Raw genomic sequence first — 15,058 nt, 5'->3', positions numbered from 1 at the left:
TACATCTGTTGTTATCTGGGGTGAATTCTCTGTCACTGGGAGGCAATTTTAATTCTAGTCTTGTGATATTTGCTGTTTTCTTAAAGCCTCAGCTCCAGGGTTCATGTGGTTACCTGAAAATTTTAGCTTTGTTTTTTAAAGGGAAGTTTTTAGCCCTTATGGTTTCTGAGAAACACTTGCATATGTGACCCAAGTGCACCCTTAATCCTCACAAGCCAGAAGGTAACAAAAGAGAACCCCCAATGTATTGTTTTAAAATCTCATGATTTGGGGGGTGGAGGCTGACCCTGGGTTTTTGAAGGCTCAGTATTAGCGCTGCTAGGTCGCAAAGGGTCCTCGTGCTGGTTCCTTTCACCCCATGAGATTGGATTTGCAAAAAGGCCAAAGTTTTCAAAAGCAGCCTCTGTTTGGAGACAAATCAGTTTTCAGACCTCTGGGTCTGAAATGCAGAGCCACCGAGCACCCGCAGCTCCTAGGGACAGCTGGGGGTCTGGTGGTTTATATGTTTTGTGTTCCTATATTTTATTTATTTATTTTTATTTAAAAAGCATTGGACCCCGCTCGCCGCCACATGAACAATTAATTCCGCGGGAGGTGCACCGAATTCTCTGTCTATTGCTGACTTTGATCAGAAGGGGGAGCAGCAGCAGCGGGAAGCAAAGGGCCCCTGAAGGCAGAGGGGGCCGTCCCTGGCCCTTTTAAGAGCAAGGCCCCTTTAAGGAGCGCTTCCTGCTCCGTCACGGCGCGTGCACCGCCCGGCTCGGCCCCGGGGTTGGGTGGCCGGCTGCAGCCTGCGACATTCAACTGGCTGCAAGCTCCGCCTCGGCGCACCAGGAAGGAGCCTGCAGCGCCCGAGCTTGGGCCAGCGCAGGGAGCAGCAGCCGGGGCGTGCAGAGCCTCCCCCCTGCACCCCCCAGGGCTCGTTAGCCGCAGCCGGGGCAGCCTCTTCCCCGCCCAGGGTGAGCAGCGGGCAGAGCCCGGGGCAAGGGGCAGCCAGTCAGGGGATGCCAGGGCCAGTTCAGAGCTAGCCAGGGCCACAGGGGCCAGTGGGGACAAGTCAGCGGCAGGCCCTGCCTTGCACCCCTCGGAGGGAAACTGGCAGCAGCCGCGAGAAACCAGCCGAGCAGGGCCCCGCTCTGCCCGAGAGACACCCAGCGCAAGGCATTCCTGCGGCATTAGCTAATCCAGAGCCCAGCCGAGCAGCCTCTGCCAGGCTCCGCCGCCGAGATCTCTCCCCTCTCCAGCGCTCCGTGGCCACCCAGCCTGCTGCTCCCCGCAGGAGCCAGCTGCTCTCCGCCCGCAAGCCCGGGGCCCCCTTGCTGATGCGCCATGGTCTCCTGGATAATCTGCCGCGTGGTCGTGTGAGTATGGTGCAGAGCTGGTTGGCTTGTGGGGAGGGGAAGGTAGATTCGCCCTTTGATCCAACCTGGCATCTCTCGTGCCACCTGGCTGCATTTTGGGGGTCGCTGTCGGAGGCGTGTAAAGTCACACCGTGTTTTGGTGGCCTTGACAAAGCCATACCCCGCCAGCGCTGCCGGAGTGCGGCCACCTCTGCGGTGGGAAGGGGGTACTGTGGGAAGGGGGTGCTGCCTGGGATGGGGTGGCATTCTAGCAGATACAGGAGCAACCCCCCCAATTTATTGGTCACAGACGTGGGGGGTTTCTTAACTTCCCTTGGCGGGGCTCATGTCATTCAGCGTCTCCTCTAGAACAAGTATCAGAGGGGTAGCCCTGTTAGTCTGTATCCAGAAAAACAACGAGGAGTCTGGTGGCACCTTAAAGACTTTAAGGTGCCGCTGGACTCCTCATTGTTTTCCTCTAGAGCAGCGTTCCTCCACTGTTTTGATACCTGGGACCAGCTTGCTGCCTTCCTAAACTGTGTCAGGGAGATCTCAGGGACCGGTGCCAGTCTGTGGACCAGTCATTGGAAAAACACTGCTCTAGGAGACCCACCTGGAGTAGACGGTATGTACAGGTACCTTGGAAGGAATATGGGCTGAGTTGAAACTGCTGGGACTTAAATCTGTGACCTCAGGCTGACTGAGTGTTTCAGACCTGAGGGTCAGACCAGCATGAGAGAATCCTAGAAATGTAGCACTGGAAGGCATCTCCAGAGGTCATCTAGTCTAGTCCATCCCCCTGTGGTGAGGCTGGGCCAAGAAAATGTAGATGGTCCCTGACAGGTGTGATCCTATCCTGCTTGTCACCTTTGACTTTTGTCTGACCCAGTTTGAGATGTCTCACTTACCTTTCCTCTACCTCTAGGGTTGGCTTGAAATAAACTATATCATAAGGAAAGCATTTTGGTTTGAGGGCTATCCACAGAGTATCCTGTGCGCCTTAGCCAGCATGTAGGAAAGCCAGACACCAGCTTTCCTGCATTCCCAATAGCCTCCATCTCTCTCTGTCACTCTGCTGGTGGACATCTGTGCCTATTGGGTTCCCGAGACCACCTCTGAAATGGCTTCTGAGTTGTCAGTTCTTGGGACTCAGATCTGGGTCCTAGTCGTGCCTCTGCTATTGAGCTGCTGGGTGACCTTGGGCAAGTCACTTTGCTTATCTGTGCCCCAGTTTCCCCTCCCACCCTGTGTCCTGTCTATGTAGATGGTACACTGTCATTGTATGTGTGCACCCCCCTTTGCCCAGTGGGGTTCCAGTCTCTGCTGGGGCCTCTGCAGGCTATGGGCATACAAATAACTGCTGCAAAGTGGGACCTGGAAGCACAGACTCTGCTGCTGGAAATCCATTTCAAGGCTGGTGCAAAGGGAGTTAAACAAGTGTTCTTTTCAACAAACAATTCTAGAACCGCTGGTGTAACAGTCAAAACACCTGTTGAACACCATGTCTGTTCGGGTGGCGGAGGCGGGACCTAACTTGTCTCAAATTCTAATAGCAAATCCAATTCTTTCATATGTAGCACCCCAAGGAAAGGGTCAGATGGTGAAACAGGGACAACGTATTTCCAAAAACTGACCTTTTTATTTGTGGTGTCTGTTCTGACTTACTAAATATTTAGCTCCTGGAGTTACAGCCAGTTGGTGCAGTCTGCCTTTAATTTGGCACCTTTTACCTCCACCCAGCCCTTGGAATGTGTGCTCTCCCTCCCCTACCCCAGTCAGACAGCAGCCTCCCAAAAGCAATGGCTATTTCAGACGGGCCCTGCTTTCTAAAATAAGGGCAAGTATCCTTCTTTGCTGTGGCAGTCCACATAGCGCCCATCAGGGGCTCCTGGCATTTGGGCAGATGTGCCAGCTAATCTGGTAGGAATCTCGTTAGTAAGGGAGTGTTCTTTAGCAGCCACTCATTATGTAGCATTACTAGTGAAAGCCCTACATGCTTGTGTCTGTGTGTGGCAGGATGTCCCAGACAAGTCCGTTAATTTCCCATCTGGTAAGTGATATCACGTCACAGACTGCACAAGCTGGGTCACATGCCAGCTTCCTGTCAGGGGTACAAAGGCCACAGGTTAGGGCTTTGGTGTGCTAGGGATGCACTCACATGCTGGAGGTGGGGCCGGGGGAGTTTGGGGAGCTGCTAAAACACACATTGTTGGGCCACTCACTATGGTAGGAGTTGGAAAGTGCACTGGGCCCTTGTCTGTACTGGGGATTTTAACCTCTAGTGTAGCTGCACGTGGTGGGTGCGGGGCGCTGGTGCAGCTACATCTGTGGCTGTGAACTCTTGTGTAGGAGACAGCAGTGTGGATTTGATTTAAATCACTGGTCAGGAAGACTCGATTTAATCATGGATTTCTACATAAGAGTGCATTCTTGTTGGTTGTTACCAACCTGAAGATCCTGCATGTTCAGACATGTGCCTTTCGTCTTCAACACAGCTTCCTCCTGAGAAGGAGCACTTCTCATGATGTGAGAATCAGGCAATCAGGCCTTGCATTACTTTGTTGCACTGTTTGCATTTTGTACGCATGCCTGTCTTACCCGCAGGTAGAGGAACTTCATTAAAATATTTTCAAACTGGGTCTCTTTTACGGCCTGCTGCCATTATAAATTTTCCCTTCTAGTGAGAGGATGGTATGGTAGATCTCAAATCAATGAAGGCTACACTCAGACCTCAAGACTTCTGGAATATGCTGTTAAAACAGTTTCACTTTTGTTTCTACTGCCTGTCCCTCCCTTCTCCTATTTATCTCCAGACTTCTTCTCCTTGTCCAGATCTGGGCCCGCCCCCCCCCCCCCCCAATCGTCTAGTCATTGAACTTTTGGAAACTTTGCACTTTTAGAGCGAGGTAAGGGACTGACTGTACACAAATTTGCAGAGGGACAATAGGGTTGAGGGCTGTTATTTCTCACCTCTCTATATAATTTATTTAAAAACATTTTTGCTGTAAACAAGCATGTTACCTCTGGAGACACAAATCCACAGTTTGAGAACTGCAAAACCAAGCATCTCTGATGGTATCTTCTAGACTGAGCACAGAGTCCCATTGGGTAGATAGAAAGATTAACCTAAATAATCTATACAGAAGCCGCTGGAACCTCAAAAGATTGGGTCCCTAATCCATGAGCTATTGGAACTCGTTTAAGAAAAGTTTTGTAAATATTACATGAATATATTATCTCATCATGGAATAGGGATTATAAATTCTAGTTCGATAGTATGAGACATCTTTGAGCTATAATGTATCTTAATTAACACTATTTTTAGATAGGTTTTTCCTCAAAAAGCATTTTATCAAAAAAATCCGATTTAAATACAAAAATCGGATTTCTTTTCATTATTTTTTAAATCATTGGCTTTTATCCACCCTGGGAGACAGTAATAGTGACCCTGGGAAGAACTTGTGCACCCCTGTACCCAAGACGCAGGGCGTAGAGCTGCAGTTTCCTGAGCGTGGGGGAAGCTGCTTGACTACTGCCACTTGGCCTGGTTTTGCTCCCCTGCTCACAGCTTTGTGACGGTTGCGTGTTAATGTGTAACCCGGACACTGTGGGCCGGGGACCCTGCAAGGACAGACAGCAGAGGGCTGGTAGCTCTGAGTTTGCCCTTAAGGCGAGGGAGGCTGTAGTGTTTGCAGAATACTATGTTCAGGGAGGGTGGGGATAGAGGAGAGAGTCACCTCCCTGAAGAGCCATTGCTGGTGGGGCCCTCTCTGTTAATGACCTGCCTCATTGTGCATCACAGCTGGGGTTGACTCTGGGTGGGGAGTGCTGGGCCCGGCTGTATACCTGTCGCTTGCCCCGAGTGGGAGGTAGCCTGTGCAGTGACTTCCCAAAGCGGGGCTGGGGGATGGTTTTACTGTGGCCTTCCCATCTCTCTGCTATAGGTGATGTGGTGGCAGTCAGCTCCAGAACGTGGACTGGCTGGTCTGCAGCTCTAGATAGGCTGCAGGAGTAAACATGTCTAAATAGGGCTGTGGCCAACCTGTGTAGTAATGTGTTTTTTCTTGCCAGTGTGGGCTACCTCCTAGCCTCCACCTCTAGCCGGGCTAAAGCCAGGTTCTCAAATGTGGTTGTGTGGGGCCAGCGTAGGAGAGCAAAGCTGGGATACAGCCTGTATTTCTATTTGGTTACCTGGGTGTAGGCAAGGGGCCCTCTCTGCCTGGGAGCCAAGCTTTCAGAGCTAAGCATATCTGCCCTGGTGGGCTGGCATGGAGAAGCCAGTGCATTCTGGCTGGGCTTGCACGCACCCCATTTTGCTATGGACTGAGTCTAGCAAAGCGGTTTGGGCTGGGGCTCCTATGCCCTTACGCTAGCGGACAGAGCTCTGGACTATGACCCGGGAGACTTGGGCTCTGTTCTCAGCTCTGCCGCTGGCCTGCTGGATGACCCAGGGCAAATCGCTTCACCTCCCTGTGCCTCAGTTTCCCCATCTATAAAATTGGGGGGGGCGGGGTCAATGTTACCGACCTGGTTTGTTAAAGTACTGGGAGATCTACAGATGAATGGCTGGTACCTGCCCAATAAGGCAGCATTGGCAGTGTACTGCAGACCAGACTCCCCATCGCCCGTTACACCTGGAATCCCGGTCATCCTGACGCATCCTTAACAATCCGTGTTTATGGCACTTTAAATCTTCGGAGCCCCATGGTAACCCAGCACGCTTCCAGCCCTTCAGTTGCTATCTCTGGCTCCAGTGCCATCTGGGTGAAGCAGCAGAGGCCAGACGTGCATGTGCCTGGACTCGGAGAGGTACCTGCTGATTGTATGGGGGAATCTTAGGCCTTGGTGTTGGCTCGGAAGAGGGTGCAGGGGATTCAGTTGGTGGTGGCAGGAATGCAATGCAGCGGGGGCTGGGTTCGGGATGACATCATCTATGTGTTTGGATTTTTTTAAATAAATTTAATCTGAACGTGACACATGGGAATAACTGGGAGAAGTGCAGCTACTGCTGGGGGGGCTGGCTGGTGCTGTTCTCTCAGGCTGATTCATGCTGCCCACATGGCTCTGCAGCCTCGTGCAGACTCTGCTGTTGCTCACTGCAGCCGCATTACAGGAGCCCTCCATCTCCTTGCTCCCCCTCTCTCCCTGTGCCCTGCTCCCACCTGTCCCTCTCCACTCGAGCACTTCTGGCAGCAGGGCCAGGTTCCCCGGGGGCCAGGCCCTGCCCCACGGGCCGGCTCTGGCAGTGTCCCTCCCCTCCCCCACAGTGTGTTGGAACCTGTTGGTAACCAGTTCTGGTGAGGAAGTGCAGCCTGTTGCCATCCTGTGATTTAGTAACAGCCCGTTGGACTGGCTTGGCTTGTGTAACCAGGAGCCGGTGTGGCAGCCCAGGCACGTTACCTAGCCATGCTCCAGGTGTGCGCTCACAGGTGCCGTCAGACTGATAGCAGGGAGGGGAATGCAGTCCAGAGGGATGATGCTATGGATGAGACTGATACACTTCCTGCTCCTGCCTCCAAACTCTAGGGTGTGTCAGGGAAATAGGACCTGAAATCAGACTCCCCATTAAAGGGTGCTTGGAGGGGGGCAGGACGTGACCCAGGTTGAAGGGTAGCAGAGGTAGAACCATGCTACAGAACAACCTGCCACCAGCTCAGAAAAAGGGCTTAAATCCTGAACACACTGCAGCCCCGGTCAGGGCAGTTGCCTGTCATGCTGGATTTACCTGAGCTCTCCTGTCGGCTTGGTTCTTTGTCTCCACTGCCGTGAGGTGTCTGTGAAATGGAGTGACCTGGGGAGGGCTGGTGCGCGTGGGCAGGATGTGGAGTATCCTGACCTGTCAGTGCTAATAGCTGTTCCCCGCTCAGGATCACCTGCAGGCTCTGAGGAAGTTGTGCCGCTCTGGCTAATTACTGGCTTGGCTGGTATCTGTCACGGGGTTCAGGCGCTCTGCCTGCCTGGGGTGCTTGGGAGGTGGCCCTGTGTCACAGGGAGCTGGCCTGGATACAGGCTCTACTTTCCCTCCCGGTACCACCCCTGAGTCCGTCCCCCTGCATCTTTCTTGCTGCCAGTCAGCTGCCATCTCATCTCACTGCTGCTCCAGAGGGAGAGGAGTGAACGTTCCCTGGGCAGAGGCACCGGGGCAGCATGGTGCTGGAGGCCGTGAAGGCAAAGCTGCGGAGCAGAGCCAGGCAATGCTGCTTCTCTCTGCTGGCCCTGCTCTACTTATGGTGGCCAGCCTTTCTCACCCCCTCTCTCTGTTACAGGCTGGTGTTCGGGATGCTCTATCCGGCCTATGCCTCCTACAAGGCAGTGAAAACCAAGAACATCCGGGAATACGTGAGTATGAGGAGTGTGGAGTCCGCTCTGGGGAGGCTTCTGTGAGTTATTTTGTGTCCAGGCACAGGGGACCTGGTGGGGAGGTGACCCTAGGGAAGAGACCAGGGAGGCAGATTACCTGGGGGGTGGGGGGGGCGTTGCGCCAGACCTGGAAGCAGCAGGGCTGATTTCCCTGCCCCCCTGAGGCTGGGCACAAGAGGGCAGTGGTGGGGGTGCACGATCAGTTTGCTGGGAGCAGGGTTGAGTGTGGAGAGGCTGAGTGCCGGGGCTCTGATCCCCATGCTGTGTGCCTGTCTCCCACCTCTGCTGTGGGGATGGTGACCCAGGCTGACCCTGTGGGCGGTGAGGATGAACTCGTGTGTGAGGCACCAGGCATGTTTTTTTCCAAAGGGATTAAATTCCCATGGCCCTAAACTCAAGGGCTGGTATGTGATTCTGCTGTAAAAGCTATGCCCCCTCCAGCATCAGACTGGCACTCTGATCACTGCAGGGGTGAAGAAATGTGTCTGGGGGCTTGGACCTGAGGGCTAATAGCAGGTGAAGGGCCCTACCCCCTTTTGTGAAGGGCAGGTAGGGCTACCCCAGGGCTTGCATGGCAGCCCTTCCCTCCCCTCCTCTGCTGACTCTGAGCCCTGCAGGCTGGCATGGGTATATGCAAGGGGAAGGCTCTCACGGTCCATGCTGGCTAACCTGCTCCCCCTGTCCCTTCAGGTCCGCTGGATGATGTCCTGGATTGGTGTTTGCGCTCTTCATGGCTACAGAGACCCTCACGGATACATTCGTTTCCTGGTAGGGCACCAGCCTTGAGGGCCCTCTCCTGGTGGGCATGGGTGGCTTTCCCTGCAGGAGGCCCTCTGGACCGTACAGAGCCCACTGCAGGGCCATACTCTATACAAGGGACTGATGCTTCAGAGTGATGTCACTTGGAGCATGCCTGAGCCTAGCCATCCGCTGTAGGGAGGTGGGATGGGTTTATGGCTTCTCTTACCCATAGCTGTTTTGTCTGCCCACTCATATCCTAGTTTCTGTCCTGGGACGTGGCCTTGGAGGGTCTGCAAGTGCCCTTTGATCCATTGCCCCATGCCAAGGGGAGGGGAAGGGAAGGAACAACTCCCTCCATGCCATCCCAGTTGTCCATCTGTCCATCTGAATCTCCTGCATGTTTGCCACTACCCTGTGGGCTTCCAAGCTCCCGTCTGTCCTGCTTTAGCAAGGGTGGAATTGATTGACCCTCTCCCTTCATGCCCATTCCATGTGATGCCCACTGGGGACTCGCTGGGGCCTGATTGCAGGCTGGGGCTGGGGAGCAGCTATCCTTTCAGTCCAGAAGCAGAAAGCTCCCTGAAATTCCCCACTCCCCCTCTTGGTGGACAGGAGCAATCGGGGTTGCAGCTGCCGAGTTGCTCGGCATTAAGCCATCTCGCCATGAGGATGAATGGCAGAAGTATGAGGTGTTGGGCTCTGAGGGCCCCGGGTACCCTCTCACTGCCTGCATTCTCAATCTGGCAGGTTTCCCTTCTACTATGAGATCAAGATGGCATTTGTCGTGTGGCTGCTTTCCCCCTACACCAAGGGAGCCAGCCTGCTCTACCGGAAGTTCGTGCACACCCACGCTGTCCCGCAGAGAGAAGGTAACGGGTCACTTGTCCCCACGCTCTCGCCTTGCCTTCATGGGATTCAGCAAAGCCGCCATCCCTCCCTCAGGTAGCTGCATTGTTAGCGCTTAAAGTGAGGGGCTTGGCTGGCCGTGCTGATCAGAATGGAGGCAGGTGCTGTGGCAGCCTTTCTGCACCCTGTTCTCCCAAAACCCCTCAATCCTGACCCACATCCCCCTCACTATTACAATTCAGAGCCCCAGCCATAGTTTTTGTTTTTAAAAGCCAGCAGAGTCATTCTGACCATCTACTCTGACTTCCTTCATAGTACAGGATAGTACAGGCTAGTGAACCTCCCACAGGACTTCCTGCATCCAGCACATACCTTGTGGTTGAGCTAGAACTTTTTCTTTATTTAATAAAAAAAAAAAAATCATCTGGTCTTGATCTTAAAATCTCTGCTGTTGTCCCTCAGTCCTGCCCTGTAGCACTGCCTGTTATTACAGTCCTGGGCTTCCCCCACACAGCTCTGCCAATGCTCCTCTGCCTGACCTGCTGAACTCCCTTTAAATCCATTTAAAGGTCAGTTTCCTTGGTGGGGGGCTTTTATTCGACTTCCTAAGACTTCCTAGGACCCTGAACTTCCCAGCTAGCGAGGTGGGGGCGTGTGTTGGGGGGAGCAGTAACAGGGCTGTGTGCAGGATTCCTGCATGGTTCTCGGTGTAGGGGTATAGTTTGCATGGACTCTGTATCTCTGTCACCTGCATCGGAAGGAGCCAGTTTCTGCATGAGTGGAAGACATGGCCCTGTGAGGCTCATAGTTCAATAACTCCTCCCAAACAAAGCAGTGTGCAGGGTAGGATGGCAAGGCGCGAGACCCTGGCTGGAACAGGGTAGTGCTGCAGTTGAATTTAAGGGGTACAGCGCTCCCAAGGCCAGGTGGGCATTGGCTCAGCGCCTCTCCGCTGGCACAGCTGTGTGGGGTTCCTAGTACCCTTGTGTCTTGGAGCAGGTAGATTCCTCTTCTTCTTCCCAAGGTGGGATTTGGACCTGGGCCTGGCCTCTGGGAATGCTCACTGTGCTATGTCTCTGCAGGAAATCGACCTGTACATCACCCAGGCCAAGGAGCGCGGGTACGAGACTATGGTGAACTTTGGCTAAGAAGAGCCCTCAACATTGCAGCCACAAGCTGCCGTCCAAGCTGCGGGCCAAGGTACCTGATCTCCCTGGGTGATTTGGGAGGCTGTTATGGCCATGGAACATCCCAGTAAAAAATCAGCAGAGCTGGCAGATGCCAGTGAGATTGTGCCAGGGCGTGGACCGGGTGCTTGGGGCTGCTGTGTGGCACCTACACATCCTGGCAGCTCGCAGCCCTAGCGTTCCAGATGTATGCCCAGGTTACTGTTAGTTTACCATGGCTTTGAGGTTAGGTTTAAACCCCACAGTCGAGCTCACTGCCCCTCCAGAGGTAATGCTGCTGCTCTCCTTGGACCAGCATGCTGCCCCCTCTCTGCACCTCTCACACAGATGCGGCTTTGCCTGTTTTTCCTGTTTACCAGGTGCTTATTAAGCTGGATTCCACTGAGCTCTCCCATAACCTTCCCCACCCCCAGTGTCAGAGGCAAGTAACATCCTGCTAAGAGGCCTCCTACCAAGTGAAAAAATCAGAGGAAATAATCAGGCTTGGCTGCCCAGGAGCTGGGTGTTTCAAAGCAAGCCGTGCTGCCAGGGGGCTAGCACCCAGGACTGGGTTTTTCTGTTCCTGACTGGCTGCAAGTTCCCTCTATTCTGTGCCTGGGTCCCCTGTCTACCCAGCAGGCACCCGCCTGGTAAAGCGTTTTTGAGATCTCTAGGTGAGATGTCACTTAAGTGCGTGTGTTTACGTGGTAAAATGCCAACCTGACCTCTGTTAAGTGGTGTGAAACCACCCCCACCCAACAACCCACTGGAGTTATGGACTGTCCCAGCTGTGTTAGCCCCCACGGGGCAGTACTTTGCATGAAGCTTTCCCCGAGGCTCCGTTCTCTGCAGGAGTCACCTGGCCATGGTGCGACTAACCCCTTGCTGCTCCTCACCTGAGTGTTGCGGCAGCAGATCTAGGTGCTCCAAGCTGCTACTGCAGCCCAGTGTCTGACTTTGACTCAGGGTGTCCCTGACCTGGTCTCTCTCCATCTCCCCCATCTCATTTGCCTGACAGAGCCAGGGAGCCCTGGCCGGGCGTCTGCGCAGCTTCAGCATGCAGGACCTGCGTGCCATCCCTGACGACGCCCCCGTGCACTACGAAGACCCCTTGTACCTGGAGGAGCAGGAGATGAGGAGGCGGCCGATAGGTGAGAGGCAAGAGCGGGGAGGGGAGGGGAGGGGACTAGGTCCTGGGGATCTAGGGTTTGTAAAAGCTCTAACGGAAGTGCAGCTTAGTTTCTCTGGACCCCATAACTCACTGGGTGCTGGCTACCTCCTTCGGATCTGGGGCTGGGCTGGGAGACTTCCCTGGCCACTGAGAGATGGAGATGGGGGGTGGTGGGGCTGGGGCCAGGACTCTGCTGAGGAACTGGGCCCAAGGACTGTCTGAGGCTTCACCTCCAAAGGGGCACTGGGATCAGGCTGGCAAGGGGAGGGCTGCATGTCTGGGCAGGAGGGGAGCTGCTCCACACTTGGAGGAGGAGGCAGGGTGGGTTTGTGGCCAAACTCCCCTCCGGCAGCAATGCTGCTAATGTTGGGGGTCAGGCTGGCCTCCAGCAACTCCTAAACTGGAAAGAGGGAAGGTGCGACTTAGAAAGCCTTGTGGGAGATGGACCCTGTGTACAGGATTTGGGGTGAGAAGGATTCCAGAGCTGGTCCGAATGGTGCGGCACTGGCGCTGGCTGAAGGGGGCAGACCAGCTCCTGTGTAGAACGTGCTTGCTGCATGTATGGGGTGTGGGAGCACCTCTGCAGGGCCGGTGGGTAGAGGAAGGGCAGATGGCTCAGGGCGAGGCCTGGGACTGAGTCGGGAAAAACTGGGTTTTATTCCTGGCATCGTGGTACTGGGTGAGTCGCTCCTGGTGTCTGCCAGCCTCAGTTTCCCCACCTGGAGGATGGCTCCCCAAGTTACTTGGTGTCAGTAAAGCACTCTGCGGTGCTCTGACAGAAGGTGCTAGAGAAGAGCAAAAACTGAAGCCCATAAGGGAGACAGCATTGCCTCATTGCTGGAAGGCAGTATAGCTTAGTGGATAAAGCACCACACTGGGACTCCGGAGACCTGGGTTCTGCTGGCCTGCTATGTGACCTGGGGCAATTCACTGCACCTCTGTGCCTCAGTTTCCCATCTGTAAAATGGGGGATAATGGTAATGTCCTCCTTTTGTAAAGTGCTTTGAGATTTAGGGATGAGAAGTGCTAGATAAGAGCTGAGAGTTAACAACATCACATTGGCACAAACTGAAGGTGTTAAGGGAGGAAAGGAGGAATCTCTCTGAAAGGCTCCTCCTGCCCAGTGCTCAGCATAGCAACCAGAGCGCTCTGTTTTTCTCCCTGACTTTGGCTTTCCAAAGCCCCAATTACACATCTGTGCTCATGGCAGGCAGAGGGACTTGGAGCGATCCTGGTTCAGAAACAGCCTCTGCTAATTTGCAGCTGTGGCAAGAGAACATTGCGAAAGGCAGTGGAGGGTTCAAAGCCTGCCCTCTTGGCAGCGTGGCACTTGGCTTCTAAAGAGATGGGCATGTGCCAAGGGCCACAGCAGGGATCCAGTCCACCCCTGTGCCATGCACTGATCCGGCACTGGGCTTTCTTTCCCCCGCTCCCGCGCACCCAAAAGGTTACAGAACTGCCTCGGCCGGCCGGCAGCCTGGGCATGAGAGTGACACGGAGGAAGAGGAGTGCTGGTCGGACTCCCAGATCTCTCCCAAGGCTCTTCCCCGCAGCCGGGACTTCGCGCTGTCCAAAACAATCTCCAGGAGCCAGAGCCTGCGCGTCGTGAAGAAGAGACCCCAAGTCAAAGAGGTGACGATTCAGGCAGGCTGTGTCCTGCCTTGATGCACCAGCCTTGCTGTCCTGGGAGACCCATGGGCCGGGAGCTGTGCCAGTGTCTGCCCCTGGGCTTTGGTGCTGGGGAGGGTTGTGCCCTCGGGTGGGGGGGAAAGGTGGAAGCCTCTGTTTCCACCATCATCACTTCTAAAGGGCACCCTGGCTGCTTGGGGGGCAGCTCAGCACATGGAGCCGCCTTGGGAGAAGGGAGTTTAACGGAGCGACATTGGTGGGGCAGGTGCATCGAAGGAGGCCTGACTTGCTTCTCCTTTGCAGGGCTCTTCCAGGCTGGTGCGGGGCCGGGCGAGGAAGAAGACGGTGCAGCCGGATCAGGACAGTTAGTCAGCCTGCAAGAGCTGGGCTTCACCGGGAATCTTAACCTGACGTGATTTGGCTGCCACACCATGGGTGGCACCTGTCTCCATGGGGCCATGTGCCACTTCCTGCTACATGCCTGGCAGAGGAGATCGCTGTTTCTAATGGGGCAGGAGGTCCCCATACACCCCACTGTAAATATCTTGTCCCTTTCCTGTCCTGATAGGTCCCTGTACCTTCCTGTCAACTTCCTGCTGCTCTCTCTGCCACAGGAGCTGCCTCTACGCACAATGGTTCCCTGAGTGTAAATAGCCCAGCACCAGGCCTGCTGCACTCTGCACATGGGGTTCAATCTTGACTCCCCTGCCGTTCTGCTGGGCCCCAGCATGACTCCTCCATAGCTGGGTTAGCGGCACTTTAGACCATGGAGCTATTCTCCTGAGCTACTTCACGTGCCCCTGTCACTGTCCCAAGGTGAAAGACACCCCCCCCCCCCCCCCCGTGCCTCCATCGATCTGCTGCAGGTCAGCTCCAGTGCCTCTGACCCCTCCTGCTGCCATCCTCCCACTGACCCAGGCAGTTCTGCCCGCCCAGGGGGGTGTCTTACATCCCTGCAACTAGTCCCATAGAGCGACAACTCTTGTTTCACTCAGGTTTCTCTGCTGTCTGCCACTGCTCAGCTTGGGAGTGCTCTGCACCACCCAGTGTGCCGGCGCACCCTGGGCGGGTGCAAAGAACTGCTTTCTCTCCTGCTTGTGGGTCAGGAGTTGTGGTGAGTAGCAGCCTGGACCAGGCCCAGGAGGGTCACATGCATGCTGTGTCCTGGGCATTACATCCTCCTGCTCTGCAGTCTCTAATGCACAAGTTTGGGGGGATATTTATTTGTAGAGTAACTAGCAGTTGCCTTATGGAATCTGAGTGACCCTCTCCAGTCCTTCGGTTCCCAGGGGTCCACCACGGAACGTTTGTGGCTGAAATGACTGATGCTTTAAGCCAAGCAGAGCGCTTCTGTGAGCCGTCAACTCTCCAGAGATCTGTGTCTTGGATCAAATGATCCACCTCTGAATGGAACGTACACATCAGCCCAGAGGCTCCCTTAGTTACTGTCTTGCTGACCTCTTCTAAACATCCCAGCCGTATCGAAAGGCAGAGGTGTGATGCAGTGAGAACTTCCCCTTCTGTCTCAGTTACACGAAACCAAAGACCTCAAGTGCCAAAAATCCATGCGCTCCTTTGCCTTTAGACCCAGAACACAGCGCTGGGAGCTGGTCACCTCTCTGCCCCATGTGGATTTCTGTAGCCACCTCCATCTCCCCTGACTGCAGCTCAAGGATCAGACCCTCCACAGTCTTGCCTCAAATCCTTGTTACTTGAAAACAGACTGACTGATTGCTCTCTAGCCCCACTTCTGTGTCCTTCACCCTCAGCTGGTTTTTATGTTAGACCCTCATGTATAGAGCTTT

At 54.6% G+C, this 15,058-nt stretch overlaps 1 pseudogene; it reads left to right on the top strand.

Annotated features, from left to right (window-relative positions):
- The first annotated feature begins 660 nt into the window (after nucleotides 1-660).
- LOC123365332 lies at nucleotides 661-15,049 on the top strand (annotated as a pseudogene).
- Nucleotides 15,050-15,058: the final 9 nt, after the last annotated feature.

Source organism: Mauremys mutica, chromosome 2 (genome assembly GCF_020497125.1).
Source record: "Mauremys mutica isolate MM-2020 ecotype Southern chromosome 2, ASM2049712v1, whole genome shotgun sequence".
Lineage (NCBI taxonomy): Eukaryota > Metazoa > Chordata > Testudines > Geoemydidae > Mauremys > Mauremys mutica.
This window is presented reverse-complemented; position numbering and strand designations above follow the sequence as displayed.